The sequence below is a fragment of the Prionailurus bengalensis genome, chromosome C2 (genome assembly GCF_016509475.1).
Source record: "Prionailurus bengalensis isolate Pbe53 chromosome C2, Fcat_Pben_1.1_paternal_pri, whole genome shotgun sequence".
Taxonomy (NCBI): Eukaryota; Metazoa; Chordata; class Mammalia; order Carnivora; family Felidae; genus Prionailurus; species Prionailurus bengalensis.
The window spans coordinates 32,495,380-32,520,839 of record NC_057350.1 but is presented as its reverse complement, the minus strand read 5'-3'; the positions used below and the strand labels follow the sequence as shown (position 1 = coordinate 32,520,839).

At 36.7% G+C, this 25,460-nt stretch overlaps 1 protein-coding gene and 1 long non-coding RNA gene across 6 annotated transcripts in view; both read left to right on the top strand.

Moving 5' to 3' along the window:
- The window catches only part of ROBO1 (roundabout guidance receptor 1), a 1,145,602-nt gene that overhangs the window by 698,492 nt on the left and 421,650 nt on the right, over nucleotides 1-25,460 (top strand). The gene's annotated exons all lie outside the window — the stretch shown is intronic.
- Nucleotides 396-23,811, top strand: LOC122491308. The gene is made up of 4 exons (XR_006299329.1): nucleotides 396-407; nucleotides 3,167-3,176; nucleotides 8,354-8,359; nucleotides 23,392-23,811. It is a non-coding gene; the product is annotated as an uncharacterized LOC122491308 (long non-coding RNA).

Sequence of the window (25,460 nt, the reverse complement as noted above, 5' to 3'; positions counted from 1 at the left end):
AAATGTTATGGAAATTTCTATGAATGGTTCTTCTATGTTAACGTTTTCTAGCTTGTGTTTGAAGGAGAAAATTCACAACATTTGTTCTATATGATATCCACTTTTACTTTTAACAACATATACTAATTAAAATACAAAATGAAATGTTTTAAACAATTGATATTTTATATTTTTACTTAGAAAAATATTTTTACTTTGATTAGTGGACTTTTGCAGTATTTGGTACATAATGAGCAAACAGAAAAAAGTATACTTTCCTTTTCAATGTTGGCTTAAAATAAAACAGCATATGTTTTGAACTTGATAAACCATGCTTAACTTATCTTGCTAAACTCTCTTCATAAAAAAAAAAAACCAAAACAAAACACTCACATACATAGAACCACTTTGTCAAATTATATGTGTGTGTGTATATATATATAATATATATATATACAATATATATATATTATATATTTTAGCATTACCAGTGCTGAGAACCAAAGTGTTTGAAATAGAAGATGGTAAATCTGTGAAGCAACTGATCTCCCCAAACTGTAAGGTGCTTAATTTGGAAATTTTTCGAAGTTCGAGGAAAAGAAAAAATGTAGGACTTTTTTTTTTATTATTTCCAAACCTGATAAGGATCTCAAGCAATATAGTTCTTTGTGTCTTTTCATTTCTAGTCTGAAATATTTAAATGGACACAATCAATTAAAGAGCAATGAGACCATATTTGAAGAGTAATTGGTCAATAACGGGTATCTATGGATTACTATGTAGAAGCATTTTTTACATCTATTTCAGAGAAGAGAAATATTAGCATTATCCAATGTTCATTGCTCCCATATATCTAAGAAGTATGGTTGTAGAAAAGAAAGGGCTGTGTGGCAAAATGGCACTTGCAGCAGACCTTTTGTTGAATATAATCATGACCTAACCAGGGAGCAAACATATTGTCATAGACACTGTCTTCCTGTCATTTTGGACAATCTACCTTTGCAAGGCATTAAAAGCACAAATGTGCTCAGTGTTAGACCACATAAAGTGAACTATGTTTTTGAATGCTAAGGACTGTACTCTTTGTTCTCCTTTTTATAGAGCTCTGCAGAGAGAGGTAGCATGAACTGAGATCATATATTTTTTAAAATCTGTGTTCTGCCTGAATATTGATTATGTTCTTTCAGTAGTGTCTATAATCTCATCCTGTATCAAAGTCTGCATGGTAGATGAAGGGCTCCCTGTGGCACTGTCCTAAGGAAACCATCACCACATAATTGGGAAATACAACGATAGAGGTCTTGAGACTGGGGTTTTAAGATTTCATTTGTTATCTTTCTTGATGGCGCATATATCCATTTAAAGCTGTCCCACGGATCTGAATCTGAAGTGTTGTATGATCTAGCCTCTGTGAACACCATGGCCTCATGCAACTAAGAAATTAAACACTTACTAAGAAATATAATGTATATAATTTTCTAATACATTATATGTTAACTTATATGACTTTGTTTTTAATCAAATGGCAGACACTATGAGTATAAACATTAATAAGTTGAAATTTAATGCAAGCCTGGGCTCTTTTTCCTTAAAACAAACAAAACTAGTAATCAGACTATTTGTTGACAATCTAAAAGTTACCTGGCTGCAGAGTTGGCCCAGTGCCACTGTTTAGATGACCACCTAGCAACATTCCAGGTTCATTATTTTGTCAGTCTGTAAGAGACTGTGCAATAATCTAATCAATCCATCGTCATTCAGTTATTGTCGTAATTCCCATCCCTCCCTGTGAATGCATCATATTTGGTTTTAGTGCATAGATATTTGCTGAGTTAACAAATACATCTAGTAACCCAAGGCAGATTTAGGCAATCTTGCGTTATAGTTAACTTGCATGTGTGTGCAAAATCATGGGTTTCTATAACAATAACTGCTTGTTTTGCCACAGGAGAAACAAATAGAAACAAGTAATGGTTGGCTTTATAATTAAGTTAAAGTGTAGATCATTATATTTGTAACTTAATGTTTATTAATTCTTGTATTTCTAATGAGCTGATTTCAAACAGATAACAGTACATTAAAAAAAAAATTATACTGTGGCCTAAGCCAATAATAACGGGTAACACTGAACTATGAAGAATGTTTCACATCCACATTCCCACACTTTAAATATTTGCAGAAGCCAGGCAGAAATACAACCAAGTGAAGCTGATAAAATCTAAAACAAAACAAAACAAAAACATGGACACCGTGGTGAACCTGATAGAACATAAACCATCTAAATAGTGCAGCTGCATCTCAGTTTTAACCAACAAAACCAAGCAAGTAGATCATGGATTTGCATAAAAAGGCAAACATGAAACAAAAACTAATCAATTATACTCCCCTCCCCCACAAAAGACAGATTGTGCTACTGACACTTAAGTCCTTTCAATATATATCTTATTAGCAACAATACATATCAGAAACCAGTGGAATAATACTTTCCACACTCTGAGTGAAAGAAACCAAAGCGAAAGAAATCTAAAGTTAGAATTTCCTACCTAGGAAAACTTTTGTTCAATAATAAGGGTAAGGAAATATTGTTTTCAGGCAAGACAAATTTACCACTTACTCATTTGCAAAAAGAACCGCAAAAAAAAAGTCTTAGGAGAAAATTGAAAGACGAGATTGCAAGGAGAAATTAATTGTAAAAAATTAAGTGGGTAAATATTGGTATATCAAAATAAACATTTCAGATAATAAAAAATTACTGGGGGTGGTAAAACCAGAGTGGTGATAACATACTTGACTATAGTAATATGGAAAATGAGTGGTGATCAGAGTTTAAAAGTTTGAAAATATTTTTTTCTCTTTTTCAGTAGAAAGTTAGAGACATTGGTTATCTGAGACTTTATTAAATCAGATTTGCATCTTTAAATCGTAGTCAACAAATAAATAGAAATAAGAATAACCGGGGGCGCCTGGGTGGCTCAGTCGGTTAAGTGTCCAACTTCAGCTCAGGTCATGATCTCACAGTTCATGAGTTCTAGCCCTGTGTAGGGCTCTGTGCCAACAGCTCAGAGCCTGGAGCCTGCTTTGGATTCTGCGTCTCCCTCTCTCTCTGCCCCTCCCCTGCTTGCTCTCTCTCCCTCTTTCTCTCTCTCAAAAATAAACATTAGAAAAATAAGAATAACCAATAAATAAGTAGAAATAGTGTGAGTAACTCCAAAGCCATTTGAGGAAAAAGATTTGGAGAGAGGTTAAAGAAACTTGATGAATTTAGTAAAAACTCAGAAAAAGGAAGGACAGAAAAGAAAGAAAAGTAATAGAAAATAAAACATGAGGTCACAGGCCTATGATCAAATAGTAAGAACAGATATTACAGGTAGTATTATTTCCTAAGGAACTGTTGGAATTAATTTAGTGAGTAGTTACCATTCAGTAATCTGATGCTGTTGTCATCAGATTGTTTCCCTATTAGGAAACTGAGGCACAGAAAGATTAAGAGACTTGATCAAAATCACTACTAACTTGTAGAACTGGGTTTGATCTAAGTACAGTCTGGAGTCAGAGACTGTTTTATAATCACACATTCTCTCTCTTAGCAAAGATAAAAGCAAAGAGTAGCCTGAGATGAAATTTTAAGTGGCGGCATGGGCCAGATTTTGAAGGACTTTGTTGATATGTCAAGAATTTTGGTCTTGGGGTACCTAGGTAACCCAGTTAGTTAAGCATCTGACTCTTCACTTCAGCTCAGGTCATGATCTCAGGGTCCATGAATTTGAGCTCCGCCTTGGGCTCCACACTGGCTATGCAGAGCCTGCTTGGGATTCTCTCTGTCCCTCTCTCTCTCTCTGTCCTTCCCCTGTTCTCTTACTCAAAATAAGTAAGTAAACTTTAAAAAAAAATGAATTTTGGTCTTGGGACACCTGAGTGGCTCGGTCGGTTACTCATCAGATTCTGGACTTCGGCTCAGGTCATGATCTCACTGTTTGTGAGTTCGAGCCCCACATCAGGCTCTGCACTGACAGTGCGGGACCTGCTTGGATTCTCTCTCCTTCTTTCTCTGCCCCTCCCCCACTTGCTCTCTATCTCTCTCTCAAAATAAATAAAAATAAATTTAAATAAGTAATATTTTTTTAAATGGTCTTAATCTGAGAACAACAGGATGTCATTGAAAGTTTATAAATAACGAAGCACCTGGGTGGCTCAGTTGATTTTGCATCTGACTTCAGCTCATATCATGATCTCCTGCTTTGTGGGTTTGAACCCTGTGTTGGGCTCTGTGCTGATAGCTCAGAACCTGGAGCCTGCTTTGAATTCTGTATCTATCTTTCTCTCTGCCCCCTCCCCTGCACTCTCTCTCTCTCTCTCTCTCAAAAATAAATAAACGTTAAAAAATTTAATAAAAAGAAAAAAGAAAGATTATAAATAGTAAATACTCTGAAGAAGAGGGAGAGAAAGAAGGTGAAGCTACTGAAGGGAAAGTCCCAAGGGAGGAGAGAATCATAGGGCTGAGTCCAAACAAAGAAATATAGAGAAAAAATGGGATGAGATTAATTCACGTTTATCAAAACGTTAAATGCTAATCTGAATTGGCAGATCACAGGTGGAAGATGATAGGTAGGTAAGTAGATGGATAGATAGACAGATAGATAGATAGATAGATACTTTAATATCCCAAATTTGTATAATTTAAGGTAGGAAATATTACTAGCAGAAATACAAGACCCTTTTTGCATCTGGTAAATGGAGATATGGGTACATTTTGAATATGTCTAATTTGGAACATTAGTTGTAAATTCAGAAATCGATAATGTTTAGTAAATTAAATGGAATTTTCATATCTGAAACAGGTCAAGAATAACCATTGGTTTTAGTTATACTGACATATTTATAAGATGAAAAAAAATGAAGAAATACAGGATTCTAAAAGCAAAGAGGCTAAAGGTGTTTAAAAATTAAGGTAAAGGGAAGAAAGAATGTATGGTAACAGCAGAAGAAAGAAAGTTTTAAGAAAAAAAGTGAAGCTAGTGCTGTTAAATATTCTAGAAGTTGAGGAAAATTTGAATACCCATTATTAGGCAAGTAGGGAGATGGGCTCATTTTGGAACAATGATTGGGAAAGTTAAACTGCAGAAGTCAAAAAGCTGTTAAAGCAGTCAGGAGAAAATGTCGACTATTCTTACTGGAAGTTTTGAAGTGAATTAGAGAGATGTAAATAGAAAGTCATGAAAATAAACCAAGAGAAGAGAGCAAATGGAGAATGTGAGATAAAGAAAGGTTAATTGGGGTTCCTGGGTGCCTCAGTTGGTTAAGCCTCTGACTTCAGCTCAGGTCATGATCTCATGAGTTTGAACCCCGCATTGGGTTCTGTACTGACAGCTCAGAGACTGGAGCCTGCTTCAGATTCTGTCTCTCCCTCTCTCTCTGCCCTCCCCCTGCTCATGCTCTATCTCTCTCAAAAATAAACATCTAAAAAAACTTATAAAAAACAAAGATTGATGAGACATAATCCATAATCATGGAAAAAGGAATAGATTTAAGACCATGAATTAATCTATGCAGGAAAACAGACTTTCTGATGATACTTCATGAAGAGAGAATATGATGGTGTCATGAAATAACCAGCTATGTAAGGGACAAATTAAAACTACATTGCACAACTACATTTCATAGATATACAACTGAAGCTGTTTGATTAAAAAGAAGATAAGATACTTCTTGAAAATAAAGAAGCTTTCCTATGTTAATGGTTAGGAATACAGAGAAGAACTCTGCTTCAACAATGTCCCCAGCAATGCTCACATCACTCAATGTATGAGATGTTTGTCTCACTGGGCAGAGGGAGGGTTGGGGAAATGGTTTCTGGGCCTTGATCTATATACTTAATGTAGACACTTTGATAGCCAGCCTCCAAGATCATCTCCAATGATCAACACATTGCAATATCCATGGATGGTCCATATGGCCAATAGCATATGACAGAAGTGATGGTATGTCACTTCATATTTTTGCTTATAAAAGACTATGCCTTCAATCTTGGGAAACTTCTAACACAAACATACTCTCTGTCTTTGGATCATTCACTCTGGGGGAAGCTGGCTGCCATGTTGTGATTAACCCTACAGAGAGGCCTATGATATAAAGGACCAGAGACTTTGGTCAATAGCTAGTGAGGAATTCAGGGCTGTCAACAACGATTTTAAGTAAGTGACCTTAGAAATGGAGCCTCCGGGGCGCCTGGGTGGCGCAGTCGGTTGGGCGTCCGACTTCAGCCAGGTCACGATCTCGCGGTCCGTGAGTTCGAGCCCCGCGTCGGGCTCTGGGCTGATGGCTCGGAGCCTGGAGCCTGTTTCCGATCCTGTGTCTCCCTCTCTCTCTGCCCCTCCCCCGTTCGTGCTCTGTCTCTCTCTGTCCCAAAAATAAATAAACGTTGAAAAAAAAAAAATTTAAAGAAATGGAGCCTCCAACACCAGGCAGGCCTTAAGATGACTGCAGTCCCGGCCAAACTCTTGACCGCATGTCATGACAGACCATAAGTAGAACAAGTCAGCTGAACCACTTCCAGATTCCTGCCCTCAGAAACTGTGTAAGATAATAAATGTTTGTTTTATTAAGCCACTACATTTTAAGATAATCCATTACATTGCACTAATAACACAGCCATTATAACTTTTGGTTGTTCAGTCTTTAGAAAATATATTTTGCCCCCAAAACAAATTGAAAATAAATCCGTGTTGATTAACTCGAGAGCACTGATGCTGGAAAGCACTTAGATCTCTATAGTTCAACCCTCTCATTTCACAGAAAGTGATCTGAGATTCAGACAAGTTGAATAAGCTGCCCAAAGTCACACAGTCTGTAGTTGACAGAATCAATCTGTATTTTACCCCATGTCTTTTGTCTTCCAGTTCAGTACAATTCCACTACTGCATGTAATAATGAAACTAATTTCATGACGAATACCTCTTTAAAAGCATCATTAAGTTGTAAGATTTAAAATTTCTTTGTGAAATTTACTGGATAAAAAAAGCAACCTTATGTTACTTCTTCAGTGACTGAGTTTTATTTGTCTTAATACAGTTTATATAAAGAGCTTAACACTCATTAAGGGAACTATTTGCAACAGTATAATCAACATTTTCTTATACGAGTATTATATGCTTTGCTGACTCCTTAAAATCATGAGACGTATCTTTGTAATCGGGAAAACTGCATAGTGTCACAGAGCATTTGAAATTAAAATAATTTTACTTTCCTGCCTTGTATGTTCTCTAAATTTTTTCTCCACATATAAAAGACTTGTAATTCACAGCAAGGAGGACACAATTATTTTTCTAATAGTATCTAGTCAGCTCTGGAAACCTTTTATGTTCTTGCTGGCAATATTAAAGAAATCATAAAGGCTTTATAGTTGTTACTGCCCCTCTACCGCTTACGGTTCTTTATCGTGCTTAAATCATACCTTCTCTTATCCAACTTTGGAGCAAAGCTTCTCCTTTAAACGTATTCCAGCCAAATAATCAGTTATCTGCTGAGAATGATTACAGGTTTTCTAGACATGCTAGGGCTGCCTCTAAAATATTGTTTCTGCCTTATATCTTCTTGAATGATATTTCTTCAAATGTGACCTGTGAGCTTCAAGTGTCTTCCAAGAGCTCATTATTATGGTAAAAAGAAGAACAAAGAGAAAAAGGATGGTAAGGAGGAACCTCCTGCTTGCATTTTTCACTGATAAAATCAGGCTTGGTATTAAGAGTTTACTCTCAGACACACTTTTTATCATATATTGAAAAGAAGTATTTTGGCAATTTTGTTTACAGTCACATTTTTATTTCTCATATCATGGCAATGAGAGTGTTCTCATTAAAAAGTGAGTCTCTACTTGATTTTCAGTAATTTGATCAAAAGTGCCAGAAAAGCATTTTAACCTGTTCTTGTAAAATAAAATGCAAATACAGAAAACCAAACCAAATACATGCATCGCTTAATGAATAAGTGAGTACAAGCAGAACCCCCAGGTCAAGAAATAGTCCACTGCCAGCCATCTTAGAAACCCTTTCATATGTACCCCACCCAAATCACAAATCCCCCATTCCAGCCAAAAATAACCACTGTTTAGGCTTTTATACTAATTACTTCTCTGCTTTTCCTTGTGATTTTATAATGCAAGTAAGCATCTTTAGATACTTTGGCTTACTGTTAACTTGTTTTTCTTTAACATGTCTTTTAGGGTACATTTAATCTATAGGTTTCCCTTTATTGGTTGGGAGACTCAAAACACTTGACCTGTGGGCTTTCATCATGCTCCTCTGAAGTCTGTAATTTCTGTAAATTGACCTCTGGATCTAGTGGATTGATCAAATTCAAGCTATATACATTTGGTAAGACTATAGTCTTGCAAACAGAGGGTATATGGCATCCGCCTTTTACTCTTTATTAAATCCTTACGAGATGAAAAATGGTAATATTCTAATTCTGTATTTTTTTAACTGACTGGTGGAATAATTTCAAAAGGAGAGATTTATCACCATCTATCATTCAGGTATCCAGTAGTGGAGTTCATGTGGGAAAAGAGGATAAATGCTAGATCCCGTCATTTTGTCTAACTATTTTTTTAAGAAAACAAATTGGTTCACAGTCAACTTCAAAGGGTGACAACTAGACTTTTTTAAATACAAATTCATGAATTTGAGCATATTTTGGGGTGTCAATCCATTGTAAATCCTGTCCTTATCAGGCATTAATTTGTTTCATCTTTGGCCAATAGAGTCTTTCCAAACTGGCTCCTAAATCCTTTCGCTATTACCCCAGTAGTCTTTTATAACTTCCTTGCTATGTGTTATGCTAAGATGTTCCAGATTCATCTTGTACATTCCCTACCCTACACCTAGAATCAGCCATTTTTCTAAGAAGCCCTAACTTTCTTTTGATGGAAAAGGTATTTCAAGACAACAGCTTGGGTGTAGGGATGCTCACTGATTGGTTACTGTTTCTGGGCCTTTTCAATGGGCAGAGCAGGGATACAGCCAGGGTTTTGACTTAGTCTCTACCAAAGCACAGTTGTATCTACTTTCTTCCTTACTGAGTATCTTGGTTCTTAAGGACATATGGAATGACAAAATTATAATATTTCATAAATACACATTTGCTTTTACACACTAACAACTACCTCTTCTATATTTCTTATGGCATTATTTGTTGTGTTTATTCACTTTTGTGTTTCTTCTATTTTTTTATTCATTCAAAAGTAGGGTTTTTTTTTTTTACTCAATCTTTTAGAAACATGCTACTTCACTAGTTTACCATATAGTGAGTAATTTCCCTGGGACTCAACAAATGTCCCATGGGGAGAAGCAGCTGTTCATTTGGAGGTCCTCAAATCACGCTAGCCCCACATGACCACAGAAAGCTTTGATAGTGTCCCTGTCCTAATACTTCAGACTTGTTTCTGGTCCGTCTATCTTTAATATTTTTGACTCCCTCACCATTGAATATCTTGGAAACAAAGTGAAATTATGCTTCAGGGAGGAAGAAGTGATCAACTGTGCCAAAAGCCAAGTACAATGAGGATTGAAATTCACAACTGGGTTTAGCAATGTGAAGGTCATTGATAAATTTAAGTAGAGCAGTTTGGTGGACAGTGGAAGCTAAAGCTTATTGAAATGAAGTTAAGGACAATAGGGTATTATTATTTTAAGATGGAGGAGTAATAGTATGTTTGTATTCTAGTGAGAATGATGCAGTTTCTTTTGAAAACAATGATGGGGAGAGAGAGAGAGGGAAGGAAAGAGAAAGAGAGGGAAAAGGATATTAAGAGGGAGAGGCAGATACGAAGAGAAGGAGAGAGGACAGGAGAGAAAGGCAGGGAGAGAGAGAGAGAGAGAGAGAGAGAGAGAGAGAGAGAATTGCTGTTGTTGACCAGATGAGAGGGGAATGGAATTAGGGGTCAGAGTAGAGGGTCAGTGAATTACAGCTCCTGGGCCAGATCTAGCTCACTACATGCTTCTGTAAGTAAAATTTTATTGGAACACAAAATCCATCTATTCATGTGTTGATATAACCAACTATTTATGTGTTTTCTATGGCTATTTTTGGGATTCAGTGACCGTTGAGTAGTTGCAACAGAGTCCACATGGCCCACAATGTCTGAAATATTTATTATCTGGTTCTTTTCAGAAAAAGTTTCCTGACCAATTGTCTAGAGGACAAATGGAGGTCCTTTTCTTAGCTAGGATCATGAAGAATTCATCCATGGTCAGGATGGAAATCAGAGTATATGACACAGATGGAATAGGTGTGTGTGTGTGTGTGTGTGTGTGTGTGTGTGTGTGTTGGTAGATATTTGTAAAACTTTCTTTTATTATCTTAGTGAAGTAAAAATTCAGACATCTTCATAGTATGAGAACAAGGGAAGCAACTGTGGAAGTATGAAGAGAGAGGAATGCACAGTTTGGTCATATGGAACTGTGAATAAGCCATTTAAAGTTAGCGGTTCTGAATTTAAGATAAGGGCAGTTGGCATGGTTGTATACACTTCTCCAGCCACACTCAGCTGCATGAATATCCAGTTGTGCTAGTTCAGAGTTCCATGAGAATCAAATGCCAAGACAGGATTAGATAGGTAGGGGAATAGTTAGGGGAAATAACTTTCTCCAACTTTCTGTTGGAGAAAAAGAACTGATTACCAGAAGATGTGGTGGGGTCCACAGACCATGATGCAGGTCTATCCCTGTGAATGAGTGAGTGAAAGAAGGAAAATGGGATGAGGACATGTTCAGGCCATAGCACAGTTCTAAAATGTTTTGGTCTGGATTAAACTCATCCATCAGAGAAAGCTTGAATTACGTTTTACCACTATTCTCAGCAATGGCTAAGAGCAGCTTGTAGAAATCATGTGTCTGTGCAAATTCTGTGATGAATATGTTAATTGCAACAGCCAGGCCATTGGTCAGTTACCTCTCTGCAGCAGGAAATCTGACTGGTGGATAGTGGGAGAAAGTAAGATTTACCAGAGGTTGATTCTTACTATAGAAATAAGGTGAAGGAGGAGGAGACAAGTGTTTTGAGACCTTTGCAAGGAGAATATGTAGGAAATTATTACGGTGGAGGAGCATGAAATAGAAAAGGGAGGAAGTACATAGGATGAGAGAAGAATAATCAAAATTATTTTGGAGGCAGGGGTAATAGGTTGTAATTCAAATTGGAATCAAAGAAATATTGGGGTAATTGTGGAGGGATATTGGAAAGATGGGAAGATGTCAAGAAAAGAAAACACTTGAATTGAGGTTATGGGGTTGTTGAGGTTATTGGGGGTGGCAGGTCTAGTCTTAGAAGTAAATAGTTGAGATAAATAAGATATAAACATTTTCAAGGGTGCCTGGCTGGCTTATTCAGTGGAGTGCACAGTTCTTGATCTTGGGGTTGTGAATTCAAGCCCCATGTTGGGCATAGAATTTACTTTTTTAAAAAAGGCATACTTTGGGATGCCTGGCTGGCTTAGTTGGCATCCTAGGATTGTCAGATCAAGCCCCACATTGGGTGTAGAGATCACTTAAAAATGAAATCTCAAAAAAAATTTTTTTTCAAAGAAGGAGGAGGAATACCAGAGATCAATCAATAGGTAACTGCCACAGGATGGCATGGTAAGCAGTAAAAAGAGCTTTTAATGAAAGTGAGGGTTTTAACTGGAAGAACAAAAGGTTTGGAAGCATGAAGATACCCACCTGACACTAAGACCAAACAGTAGCAGGGGTGCGGAAGAGAAAATAATGTGTCTTGGGAGGGTTACAAGATAACCATATATCTGGGAAAGACACAGATTTCAGGTAGAGCCAGAATTGAAGAGAATCTTTAGAAATAAAGTCGTTTCTCTATATCTAGAGGATCCATCTCAAGACCACATTTTCCTGGCCCCGGATCTGATCTTTACTCAGGAGTCATTTGGTAATGTTAACACCACTTGCCATCTTGACAGGCTGAGAACTTTTTAAAGTCCTGGCACCTTAAAAAACTTTTTTTCCCTTCAATTTACTTCTTTGTATTCACATTTTTACTATAAACAGCAAGAAAAACAAATACTTTAAACACTTTTTTAGAAAATCTCCTTACTAAGATCCCCCAGTTCATTAGGCACATTCTGTGGCTACGTAGGAAAGATTCTCGCTCCAGTTGCCAATTGCACACTTCATACTTCTTCCTGAGCTCTCATGAACAGCATCCTCAAAAGTTGAGATTTCTAGCAGTCTGTTTAAGGCAATTTAGGTGTTCTCTATCATGCTCCTCAACACCCTTCTGGCCGCCACCCACCGCCTAGTTCCAAAGCCACTTCCATATTTTTAATTACTTGTAAGGGCAGTACTCTGTGTGCAGGTACCAAAATCTATTGCCGCAGAGCAAATAGCTTGAAAGCTTATAAGCTTAAACAACAAACATCTATGATCTTTCAGTTTCTCTGAGTCAGAAATCTGGGTACAACTTAGCCGAGTGCCTCTGTCTCAGGAAGTCTGTCACATGGTTGCATTCAAGGTGTTGACTGGAGCTTACATCATCTCATGACCTGACTGAGGGAAGATTCTTTGGCAAGCTCCTTTACGAGGCTATCAGCAAGCCTTAGGTCCTCATTCACTGTTGGCCAGAGAGGTCAGTACCTTGTTAAGAGAGCTTCTCCACAGAGGAGCTGACAACAAGCCAGCTGGCTTCTCTCAGAGTGAGCAGGGAAGAGAGTAAGAGAGGACACTCAAGATGGAAGCCACAGTCCTTTTGAAGCCAGATCTCAAAAGGAACATGCCATCACTTTCACTTTCTCTATCTTCTCTCTGTTAGAAACAACTCACTAGATCCAGCCTCTGCCAAGGGGAAGCGTTTACATAACTGTCAATGCCAGGAGGCAGGAATCCTTGAGAGCTCTCTTAGAGATGGTACACCACAATTATGGATATTCATAATTAAATAAAATGTCTAATTTTTGTTAGCAGTTAGCGAAAATAAAGATTTATCTTTTTCCTCATCAAAATCCAGGAGTCTCTTGTGTTAAGAGTCCCCACATTAGAGAAAGCTTGTGTTTCTATCGTATTGATAAAGAATTATCTGGAGAAATCGGAGAAGTTTGACAAATATTGGCTTTATCACAAAGACTAGCTTATGAGGATCAAAGACCCAGTCTTATATAAAACTGCTGTTTTGTTGATATATTTGTGGAGCACATTCTAGCCCCTAATGAAGAGATTGTTTCTCACAAAATAGCTGAAGGGTTTCAAGTTAGGAAATGGGATTTTCAAAGTATAGGATTTTAAGTACCTTTTAATTTTCTGTATTAAATAGTTACATTGTCCTATCACTTTCACTGCATTGCAATGTATTTTATTGCTTTGAGTTAATGAATTTGATAATTTTGAACTTAATGGCAGCAGATCAACTTCCCCCCACCCCCCATTTTCACTTTCATCCTTTAGAAAGGATGCAGTTATTGGCTTCTATTTGTACTAAAAGTTAGTATCTTTCACTTTTTGTCATAATTACAATGATGAAAATTAGGAAAAATTTTTAAAAGACTATTTTCATCTATATCTTTTCTGGGTTGCTTTATAGTACTTCTTTTTTTTTTAATTCCTCTTTTTTGTTTGTTTTTTATCCTGGCATCTCTCTGTGTTTCATGGATTCAAACAGTTTTTTTTTATTTTTCCATAGCTTCTCATTTAAAGAACTGTCATTTACTCAGAGCCTAATGCAGCATGTTGAAATAGGCATAGGTAAAAGAAAGTAAAAATTATGTATGTCTCAGAAGGGGTATACAATATACAAATAATTTGTTTTGTTTATTAAGTATTGATCAAATGTTGCTATCCTTTTATCCTCAAATGTTTCCTTTTATCCTTTGCATAAAAGAAAACTGAGACTTAATTATTTCCTCAGTCTGACAGCAAGCGACTAACTGTTCCAGGATTAAAAACTGGGTCTCTTTGTCCCCCTTCCTCCAAATTCCATGCCACTTGCCACCGGACTTGTTAGGTACCGGACATCAGAAGGTTATAATATGCAGCTCCTTCATTCAAGTGTCTCACTGCACTTTTGTGAGGCCTATATTTCTTCTTTTCTTTTTTCTTTTCCCATTATTTCTGAAACCAAATTATACATGTCTTGTGTAGAGGAACTAAACGTGTTTGTATCCTTTAGCATATTGGTCGTGTAATATGTTCTTTAATAAATGTAATTGGTTTTTCATTGGCTATTTAAGTAAAGGTTAGAAATATAATCCTAATGAACTGGAAGTAAGACAGCTTCATATATGTCTTGCATTTGAATTAATGCACTTAACCAAAATGCAAGAACAACGATGCAAACCACTTTCTCCACATTAGGCAGTAGAAAGTTAAGCTTTTTTTTTTTAATCTATACTTTATCCCAAGTATTATTTGTCAAGGGAAATTTCAGTTCAGCCCTGCAAGAATCACATTTGTAGAGCTGTTTTGTAGGTGAATCATTGTGCAGAATCCCAGTACAAAATGTATCCATCCCGGTGCAACTGTGAGCTATTTTAAAGAAATCATTCAATTAGAGAGATGAAAAAGCAAACCTTGCCCTAAAAATACTACCTTGCATTTAACTTTGGAATTTGTGACCCTCTGACAAGAGTTCTTTGTTTTCCTGATTTGGCAGAATGCTGGTTGCTGTATACATTTCTATACTTAACATTTGTTATCAACTTAGTTTGACAGTTTAAATCTAGCATAATGATGCAGAAATATAAACAAATGTTAAATGCACTTTTGCATTCCAACAGGTTTTTCCTCCCAGATCTTACTCTTAAGACCAATTCTTCACAAGGAAGGCATAATCTAAGAAGAGCTTTGAAAACATATATATATGATGTCATTTTATATATCTAGTAGTCCAATTTGATACACTATTTAGGTTACCCTAAGCTTAAATCAACTTAGATATGGGTTTTGACCTGAAGTGACCTCCTTGGCTTTGCAAAGGGTTGTTTCTGTAAACAGATGGATCATTTTCCAAAGAGAATTTTCTAAAACTTAAAAATAGTTGTGAAGACCCACACATGACTTCTGTGCCTGAGGACAGCACATGCAAAAAGCATAAAGCTTCAAATCATTGGAAAATGGAATTCCTTGTTAAATCAGCTTATTACTGTCCTTTTATTTTATGCAATTTATTTTTGTAATCCACTAAAATGGATATCCACAAACCTCCAATTATAGGTCTCTCTCAGAAACATTTGTTGTGTTGCATCTAGAGTATCTTACTGACAGTCTTCTTGAGCATTAGGCAATTGTGTTTATTTGTGGAAAGTGTTACATTAGCATCATTTTTTTGCATCTCTTTGTATCATGGTCTGAAGAACAGATAGCTAAAAGATAGAAGGAGTATAAGAATTACATTTAGCAGTTTATATTATGGAGAAAAAATAAAGGTGTGATAAAATACAACTTTATTGTCTGAATTGGCACATTAAGAGAATGGGAAAACCTGGTGGGGAGAAAAATCCAGATTTAGCAATAAAACGGAGCATCAGGAAACCATTATTGTGAATTCAGATTTCATTATAGAATTTATTATATTAGCACTCTCTTGGTGCATCTAAAATATGGGTTGACTTGTTCATTTGGGGAAGCATCTATCATTTAAATCATATAATAGAGATGAGTCATTATCATAATTCATATTTTCCTAGAGATTCAATGACAAACTTCACACTTTTCACATACAGAAAGTTTTGATCTAATAACTCAACTGGTAAAGGAAAATGTGTGCCTGGAACTCTGCACAATTACTTTTTAGAAGTCTGATGTAATCTGTTGTTAGATTCAAAACATCACTGCCCTTTCCTTACTATTCCATTTGACTCTTCTTTTAGAAATTACAAGTTTAAGTTGTTATTTTCATTTTGTGATCTCAAAAAATATGAAGAGTACTTTTCACAGCACATATGATTTTAAAAGCAGACTCTGCTCTTAATTAGTTGTGTGACCATATTCAAAGTATTGACCTTTCTGCACCTCAGTTTCCTAAGGCTCAATTTTCAACTTTAAAGGAGAAAGTTATGCTACATTATTATAAATATCAAATTGATCTGTGTGGGAGAGGGGATAGATAGATGGATAGATAGGTAGATGTGCGTGTGTGTGTATGTGTGTGTGTGTGTGTGTGTAGAATATTATCTGGCATGTTTTAGCTTCTCAAAATATTGCTGAATAAATGGTTGAATGAATGAGTGTGTGTGAGAGAGAGAAAAAGAGGGGGGGAGGGAGAGAACGTGTATTTACGTATATAGCTGGGTTCCATGTGTTGTATGTACATGTCTGGTACCTAGACAATAGAAGTTATAGTAAATGGTAGCTATTTTTTTTTCTTATGATTCCGGGAATAATATAACAGTGACCTCAAAATGTTTCAAGAGCTCGGGGCTGTGAAAGTTGCCTGCCTAGAGTGTTACAGAACACAGCCAAAGGGAAGGGGAAATGTGTGCACTGGAGTCCCATCCGGTCAGGATTATTTACTCCTTCTGGCACAGATATAAATAAAGAACTGAAGGTAACCCCAGGCCTTTCTTCACTTCCACTACCACGATGACTATGAATATGTGACCAAACCTTGGGTCAAGAAGGGAGCTTCCCTTTTCCAACCCCAGTTGGTGGGCAGGGGCATGTGTAACATTTGTTCAGAGACCACAGGGAGATTGACAGCATTCTATGCTCCTGTTCACAGAAGGTAAAATGTGAAAGGCTGCCTGCGTGGGATGACCATATGAACCCATGCAGAGCGGCTCCTTTTGGAAAAAGCGGATCTGTCCTTGCAGAATTTAGCCAAGCTGTACTTTGACATCGACATCTGGTAGAAGAAGTTCATAAGAACTGGTAGAAAACAAAACCTTCTGATTGGCATTCTCGTGTAAACGGTTGATTCCGTCTGTTATTATTCTAGCCTAATTCTAGTTTTTACTTGTATCTTTCACTCTTTCATTGTCAGGGCATCGGACGTAGGAGGAGACACTCATTTAAAAATATACCCAATAATTTGATATACAGAGACAGACAGATGAAGAACATCCTATGGGATATGTAAAAACTGAGTGTTCCTCCAACTTAAGACTAATCATTACGTGTAAAGGTTGCCATTTCATCATTAAGCTGTAAGCAATGGCTCACAAATATTTATGTCTTTAAGATTTAGTTAAGGAGGTGGAAGAGAAGTTCCCCAAGTCTTGGGGACGTACAGGTGAACAAGACATTGTCTAGGTGATTAAAGACTTTATAAATGAAAGAAACACAGAAGTAGCAACCAAAAACAGAGACAAAGATACAGGGAAGTAGGACTAAGTGCTAGACAATGAATGTATAAAGTGATATAGGACCATAAAATCCTGATTTCCCCAAGCAGATCTCTTACTCCTAGAGGCGTGGACACGGTGAGGGAAGAAGGGGCATCTAAGCTGTTGTCCGGTGCTCAAAAGGAAGTTGACAGAAAAGCCAGGAGAAAAGACAGGTCTACGGTATGGAGTGTGGGTGGTATCTGAGAAAATTGGAGGCTCTGGTAGTTTTGTCAAGGCGCATGAGAAAGTCAAAAGAGGCAAAGGGTTAAGGAGTGAGCTGGAGCGTGAGGAGCCTTTTGGGCTATTCTAAAGTGTCTGGAATGTTTCTTGTAAGCAGTTAGAGAGATATCGAAGTTTAAAGGGAAGTATCACATAATTGAATGCTTTATGTTGAGAGAGAGATGACGCTGACTCATGCGAACCAGAGCTAGGAATTATAGTTAACCACTGAAATGGCAAAGTGAAAATTAAGAGCTAGCATAATTTTAGGGTGCTCTAAGTCCACATCAAAAGGCATAGAGTAACATTCTAATAATAGCAGCCAATAAATATTAAATATGTATTATGTCAAGAGAGAGAAGAGTGGAAGAGCTAGGTGATATGTGTAATTGTCAAAGACCCGGTGTGTTTATATTGGAAAAGCAAATGGAAAATGAGAGTTATGTTTTTGCTTTGGAGATAAAGTAGTAGTTCTCCAAAGCAAAAACATAACGCTTATTTGGGTATTACCTGTTTCAAAGATATGCAATTTCATCCTTTCTAGTAAATAATTCTTTTTTAATTTTAAATCATGGAAAGTTTACTTTTCGTCTTTTCTAGTAAGTGATTCTTTTCAGTAAATGATTCTTTTTATTAGTTCTTAAAGGTTATAGCTTGTATTTACTGAAATGGTATCAATCATAGAGAATTTGGTGATTTAGCAGTTGGGGGATGTTAGACTCATAAAATGGGATGAATAACTGAAAATTCAATGCTGCCTTATCATTTTTTTCCAAAATAGTAAAGCTCACAAGGCACATTTTGACCCATTATCTCAATTGATCTGCACCATTGGTGCGAGGTGCACCCCCCATTAGTGGAAGACACCATGATTTGCTGGAGCTTATGGGAAAGACTGAGGAGAATCCTGAGTCCTGTTCATGTTTTAGTTGGCATCATTTGTCCTCCCTCTATTCAGGGAGGCTATTTCTAAATGGAAGTCCTTTGGGAGCCTAGATCAGAAAGAAATTTTTATATATTTCTGTGGTCGATTACAACTTGTTATTAATATCAACCTATTCAAATTAAATCAGTCATGAAAACAACCGTGTAATAATGATGATGGTCATTTATTGGGCAGCTACTAAATCTCAGGCATTTTCTATGTGCCTTGTATCTTAGTTCAACTTACAGTATTCCTGAAAAGAAACTCTTGTTATCCTCATTGTACAAATGTGGAACCTGAGAGTGAACTGAAGAAAACTGCCTACAGTCACGTCATGCTTAGAAAGATGATCAGATTTTTACACTCATGGCCATCTCAGTCCAATGCCATGGCTATTTTTCTATGGCCCAGCTTTTCCTCCCTGGGAAGTTGTACAACACTCCCTAATCTCCCGACCCGCAGATGACACTGGTTTACAATTCAATTCTAAAAAGTACATAACACTTCAGCTCCGAGGCTGACTTTCACAGGATAAATAAAGGGGCATTTTTTTTTAGGGGAAGATACATTCCCTGGAAAGCAATAAAGAATTGGATTCCAAAATAAGAAATAAAAATAAAGGAAGAAAGTACCACCACTGTTGTTTACTGTAGGTAGAACAATTATTTCTATTTTTTGAAATAGATATCAAAGCTAATGCTCTTTAACCCTGTCTAACTAAAATTGCCAAAATATACAGAACATGAGGTCCAGACTCTTTCTGTACATCGGTTCTGAACCATCTAACAGAGTCTTCAATCATCTTTCTTCCCCACTGTATGACCTTCCCGTGCAGCAAACTTACTACTCTCCTCACTGTTTTTCTACACTTGATATATCTACTAACAGAGGCATGCTTTCCTTCTTCATGGAGGGAAAGGTGCCACCTCTGTGTGGAGACCGCTGTCTGTATTTATTAAGGGCTTAGAAAACACAGCTAGTTCTGTCTTGAACTGGGTATTTGCTTGTGAGTGTCTACTGGGCCACAGAAAGTGCTACCATCTGGACCTGAGAGTAGGAAATGTAGGGTTTGACCCCATGATCCCGTGTGACATTGGGAAGGTCATTAGAATTTAATATATAATACCAGGTGTGACGATGCTCCTTCAGGAGGAGTTTGGGTTTTTGTTTGTTTTTGGTTTGGAGCTTTGCTTCTAGTTTTAATATTTTATAGGTGACTGTTTTTTTCTTACTGAATCTTAAAATCCACCCAGGTATTCAGTTTACAGTAATAAAATGAGAGACTGAGGAAAGAAAATTACAAGATATGCAAGTATATAACTAAAAGAAGACCTCACCGTTTGAGTGAGAAATATACTGAAAACGTATCTGAGTTTTTATTTCTGTAAAGCAAGGTGTGGCTTCTTGATTTCCACAGCTGTGCTTCCTAATTTGTGGCGATTGCGACACATAAAGGTAAAGCAGAGCAAGGATGAGAGGGTTAACTCTCTGCAAGATTCAAAATCTAGACCAAATCATTGAAAGAAAAGGCTCACAATTCTGCAATCGCTGTGGGCAAGGGCACCACCATCACAAGGGTATACCGCGTAAGAGACCACCACACAGACAGTTACAGCTGCCCTGAGTAATTCAGTAAGTGTGAGTCTTCCTAGAATACATGGCAAATGTGCTCTTGTTTCAATGCTGTTGCATAAATCACCATAAGATAGAGATGAATCTCCACTAAATTTAGTTTCAGATGCTCTATGCATCTAAAACTAAGTTTCTAATGCGTGACTTTCCTACCTTCAATTATTTTATTACAAGGTTTAAGTTCAAGAAAACACTACCAGGGGCATCTGTGTGGTTCATTCGGTTAACAGTAGGACTCTTGATTTTGGCTCAGGTCATGATTTCACCATTCCTGAGATCGAGCCCCGTGTGGGGCTCCGTGCTGACAGTGCAGAGCCTGCTTGGGACTCTCTCTCTCTCTTTCTCAAAATAAATAAACATTAAAAAAAGAAAAGAAAAAGAAAAGAAAAGAAAAGAAAAGAAAAGAAAAGAAAAGGGGAGGGGAGGGGAGGGGAGGGGAGGGGAGGGGAGGGGAGGAGAGGAGAGGAGAGGAGAGGAGAGGAGAGGAAAGGAAAGGAAAGGAAAGGAAAGGAAAGGAAAGGAAAGGAAAGGAAAGGAAAGGAAAAGAAAAGAGGGGTGCCTGGGTGGCTCAGTCAGTTAAGCGACCGACTTAGGCTCAGGTCACGATCTTGTGGCTTGTGAGTTTGAGCCCCTCATTGGACTCTGTGCTGACAGCTCGGAGCCTGGAGGCTGCTTCAGATTCTGTGTCTCCCTCTCTCTGCCCCTCCCCAACTCGTGGTCTGTTTCTCTCTCTCTCTCTCTCTCTCTCTCAAAAATAAATAAACATTAAAAAGCCTTTTTTTTTAAAAAGAAGAGAAAGCATTGTCATACAACACTTTCTTGGTTCAGAGGAACTTAAATCTCAGCTGATTTAGCTTTTCAATAAATTCTTTCTTGGATCTTAATGAAGGGACAATAGATAGAAAATTGAACTTATAACTACTTTTATTTTTCGAAGAATGGTGTTTAAAATAACTGTCACTTATTCCTCAAAAAATAATAAAGTAAAATAAAATAAAATATACAAAAGGAGTGCCTGGGTGGCTCATTCTGTTGAGCATCCAACTTTCGATTTTGGCTCACGTCATGATCTCAGGGTCCTGGGATCAAGCCCCGTGTCGGGCTTTATGCTAAGCATGGAGCTTGCTTGAGATTTTCTCTTCTCTCTCTCTCTCTCTCCCCCGCCCCACCCTGCTCCTATCTCTCACTTGTGCTCTCTCTCTCTCTAATATAAAATAAAATACAATGAAGTAAAATAACTACCACTCGTTTCCTAAGAAATAAACATTAAATATCACAAAGATCACATTTGTAAAACTGTTTGGTACTCATTCACAGTCAACTTCCTCAATTAAAAGCTAAACTCTAACATAATATGAAATGTTAAAATATATATTTCTAATTTACTTTGAATGACTTCACAAACTTTTATAGTATCCTTTACCAAAAAAATCAAGGTTTTACTGTGGATATTTATTTTTCTTAAGGTTAAATGCATACATACACACTTCCTCACATATTTGCACACATTAGAAACAGACTCTATCTAGCAGCATAGATTCTAAAGAATTTACTCAGTAAATATAAAACCCCTTTGCAATATATATAAGTTCCGTAACAAATTTTATCAATATTTATCACTCCTGGCATGAAATAAGCATATTTTGTCTGAGTAAACAATGGGATCCTTCCTTAATGCTCATCTTGGGGTTGCATGTTTAAATCGACAGTACCTACATAGTCTCTGTTATCCACTAACTGATCATGTTTAATTACATGTCAGTTGTATTTATGAGGAAGAATGGTTCAAAGGCAAATAAATATTAAGTGGAAGAGAAATTTTATTAAAATCTAAGTAATAAAAGCTGAAGAAATTATGCAGTGTTCACACAGAGAAACAACCGAAATTCTCACGGTATCCTACAAAATGCCTAGAATATTTAAAAGACACAATAAAGGTTAATTAAAGTGAATCCTGAAAGCATTAACAAATGTTGTTTCAAACGCTTAATATTAAAGGAGAAGATAAGTGAAAGAGCAAACTATATCCACTCTACTTTCTGGCCTGATTGAAACCTAGATATGGTCAATTTCTTAACTTTGTTATGTATTTGTTTTCACCCATAAGATTTAATTTTCATTCCCATGAGAACTAAAAGAAATTCTATATACTCTATAGAGCCATCTTGATGTTTCCTCAGAAACACTTCATCGATTTACAGACACGATTTGCTGCAATAACTCGAGAATCTGCAACATTCCTCTTGATGTGCTGCTCTGGAATCTAAAAATTCAATCCCACAGGCCTTTTTAATCACTGCAAAGTTTTCACCCCTTTTGTGTGCAACTTTTCATATCCAACATACTGTAATGTGAGCCATACCCGAGATTCTGCCCTGGATAATTCAGTAATTCTTAACAGCTGACTTCAACTTAAAATATCAAATTTGAGGCACACAGGGGCCTTCTTTCCTTTGGGCCATTATAAAACTCCCAGTCAATGTCATTTTTTATTCACAAAGGAAGAATAAAGGAAATCGATAATTTTGTTATACTTGTAGTCCTTAATAACATCATTATCTGGTTAATATTTTAGTCATAAATGCTTTTAAGTTTTGAAGTTTTTTTTTTTCTTTTTAATTTGTACAAGAGCTAATTTGGGACCTGCACATATGTATGTGTGTGTATGCTGAACTTCATTCACATACGTAAAGATTCCCTCTAAAAGGAAACTATTTCTTTGGTTCTTTGGGCATGAGATTGAAAAGATGTTTATATATGAAAGGCAGTATAGAGCCAATGCTGTCTGACATGATGTTGGAATTTAAACAAGTTTCTGTTTAGCTTTTTCTGCCACAGAGAACCAGAAGGAGTGGTACACTCCTTTTTTGGTTTACAAGACCAAAGTATTTTATATACTACAAAGACTCTTCATTTTAAATGGCGATTTGGGATAATGCCGGAAATGGGTATAAAGACTGGGAGGATTGAGAAATACAGGACGGAAGCTAGTTGACCAATGGTAACGAAAGGATATTCTACTGGTTGACCTCCGGTTCATGTTAGGGTTAGTAGGTCTGCTACCAGAAGTCAGAATAAGCATTGGCTGGGTGGTCGGAATATTATGCCTTGTTGCTTTCAAGTGTGGAGTAGGATTAGGTCAGAGAGGCTATGACTCCTCCTAGTTTATTAGGAATAGATTGGAAGATTGCACAGGCGAATAGGAATGTGTTTAATATGTGGTAGCGTGTTTAGGGGATTGCTGAGGGTATAGTTGTCTGGGTCTCCTAAGAGGTCGGGTGAAAATAGGACTCATAGTATTAGTATTAGGATAAGGAATAAGAGGCCTAGGATATCTTTGATTGTGTAGCAAGGGTGGAATGGGATTTTATCGGAGTCAGATATTATTCCTGAGGGATTGTTGGATCCTGTTTCATATAAGAATAAAAGGTGGACTGCTGCTAGGGCTGAGATAATAAATGGGAGAATGAAGTGGAAAGCAAAGAATCCTGTTAAGGTGGCTTTGTCTACTGAGAAGCCCCCTCACATTCATTGTATGAAGTTAGTACCAATATAGGAGGTTGCTTGTAGGAGACTGGTGATGACGGTAGCTCCTCAGAAGGATTGGGCCTCATGGTAAAACGTAGCCTATGAAATCCGTAGCCATGACTGTAAATAATAATACAATTCCAATGTTTCATGTCTCTGACAAGGTGTAGGAACCGTCGTATATACCTCTACCTACATGTATAAATAAGCAGATGAAAAATACAGAATCCCATTAGCATGTATGTATCGGATGATTCAGCCCTAGTTGACTTCACAGCAAATGTGAATTACTGATGAGAAGGCGGTTGCTGTGTCTGATGGGTAATGCGTGACTAGGAATAGGACTGTTCGAATTTGTAGAATGAGCCAGATTCCTAGTAGGGAGCCAAAGTTTCATGAGGCTGAGATGTTGGATGGAGTGGGCAGGTCAATGAATGTCTCATTGATAATTTTGATGAGTGGGTGGGATTTTCGGATGTTGGTCATTAAATTCTTGTAGTTGAAATACAACCATATATAGTACGTGTATAGTGGTATCAAGTGGGAAGGAAAAGATGAATGAAATCACATCTATAATTTTTCATTCAAGGTAACATTTACCCCCAATACTCAAAATATATTGGTTGTATAAATGATTTTTTAATCTTTATGCTTATAATGACAACAGAGAAAGAGAAGTGAGAGGGAGAAAAAAAAGACTGACAATTTTCACTTTTCGTAAACACTTAGAAGTGGAGTTCCCTCAGTAACATGAAGAGGTCAACGTCGGTACTACCTGGTTCTGGTTCTTCTAGGAAACTTATAGGAAACGTTGATTGAGATTAATTTGGTAACTCAGCTCAAAATTCATCACATTTTCTTTCATAATTGCCTCATTATAATTATATTACAAGGGAAAGAAGACATTTTCTCATAACTTTTAAATGGATGATTTTAAAATACCTAAAATTTTTTGGAAAAAAATATTAATTATCAGTAAACATATCTCTAAAGTACTTGAGATGCTCGAAACCTATGAGATCCCTTAGTTAAATGCATCAGTGGTCATGGCAGTTTTGCTTGTACTATTCAAGTTGTTTAACAAAAGTGAAATTTAAGGTTATCACCTTTGTGAATTGAGGAATTTTAAGTTAATAGAATACTATAGTACTAATTTTCTTCTTCTGCTTAATGGACATCAGCAATTATTCAGTCAAGCTGGATTTCAGTTTGAATATTTTCATAGAAATTAACTAAGTAAATTAGTTCTGTAAGAGTGATAAACCTACCTGAGGCTATTTGTTAGTGGAACCTGGGTTACTACTAATAGAACCGCAAAGCAGGAGTACCCGGTGGCTCTGTTGGTTAAGCAGCCGACTTCAGCTCAGACCATGATCTCACTGTTCATGGGTTTAAGCCCTGTGTCAGGCTCTGTGCTGACAGCTCAGAGCCTGGAGCCTGCTTCAGATTCTGTGTCTCCCTCTCTCTCTGCCCCTCCCACACTTGTGCCCTCTCTGTCTCTCAAAGGTGAATGAATGTTAAAAAAAAAAATTAAAAATAAAAGAATCACAAAGCAAAATAATTTCTCATAAAAATGCATGAGCTAGAGAAATAGAAAGAAGGAACTTACTAGTTGTAAAGAACTTTAATTATTTTTATAATGCTTATTTTATATTTTTTCAATAAAACAAATTTTTATTTTTAAAAAACAATAAATATGTATTTATCATGCTATAATATAAACTATTACTATTTCATTGAATTTCAACCTACCTACAATCATACTGTTAGTATTATATCATTATTCTGTTCATAATTCTAAAAGTAACATGTTCTAATTTTTTTTTAACATTTTTAATGTTTATTTTTGAGAGAGAGACAGAG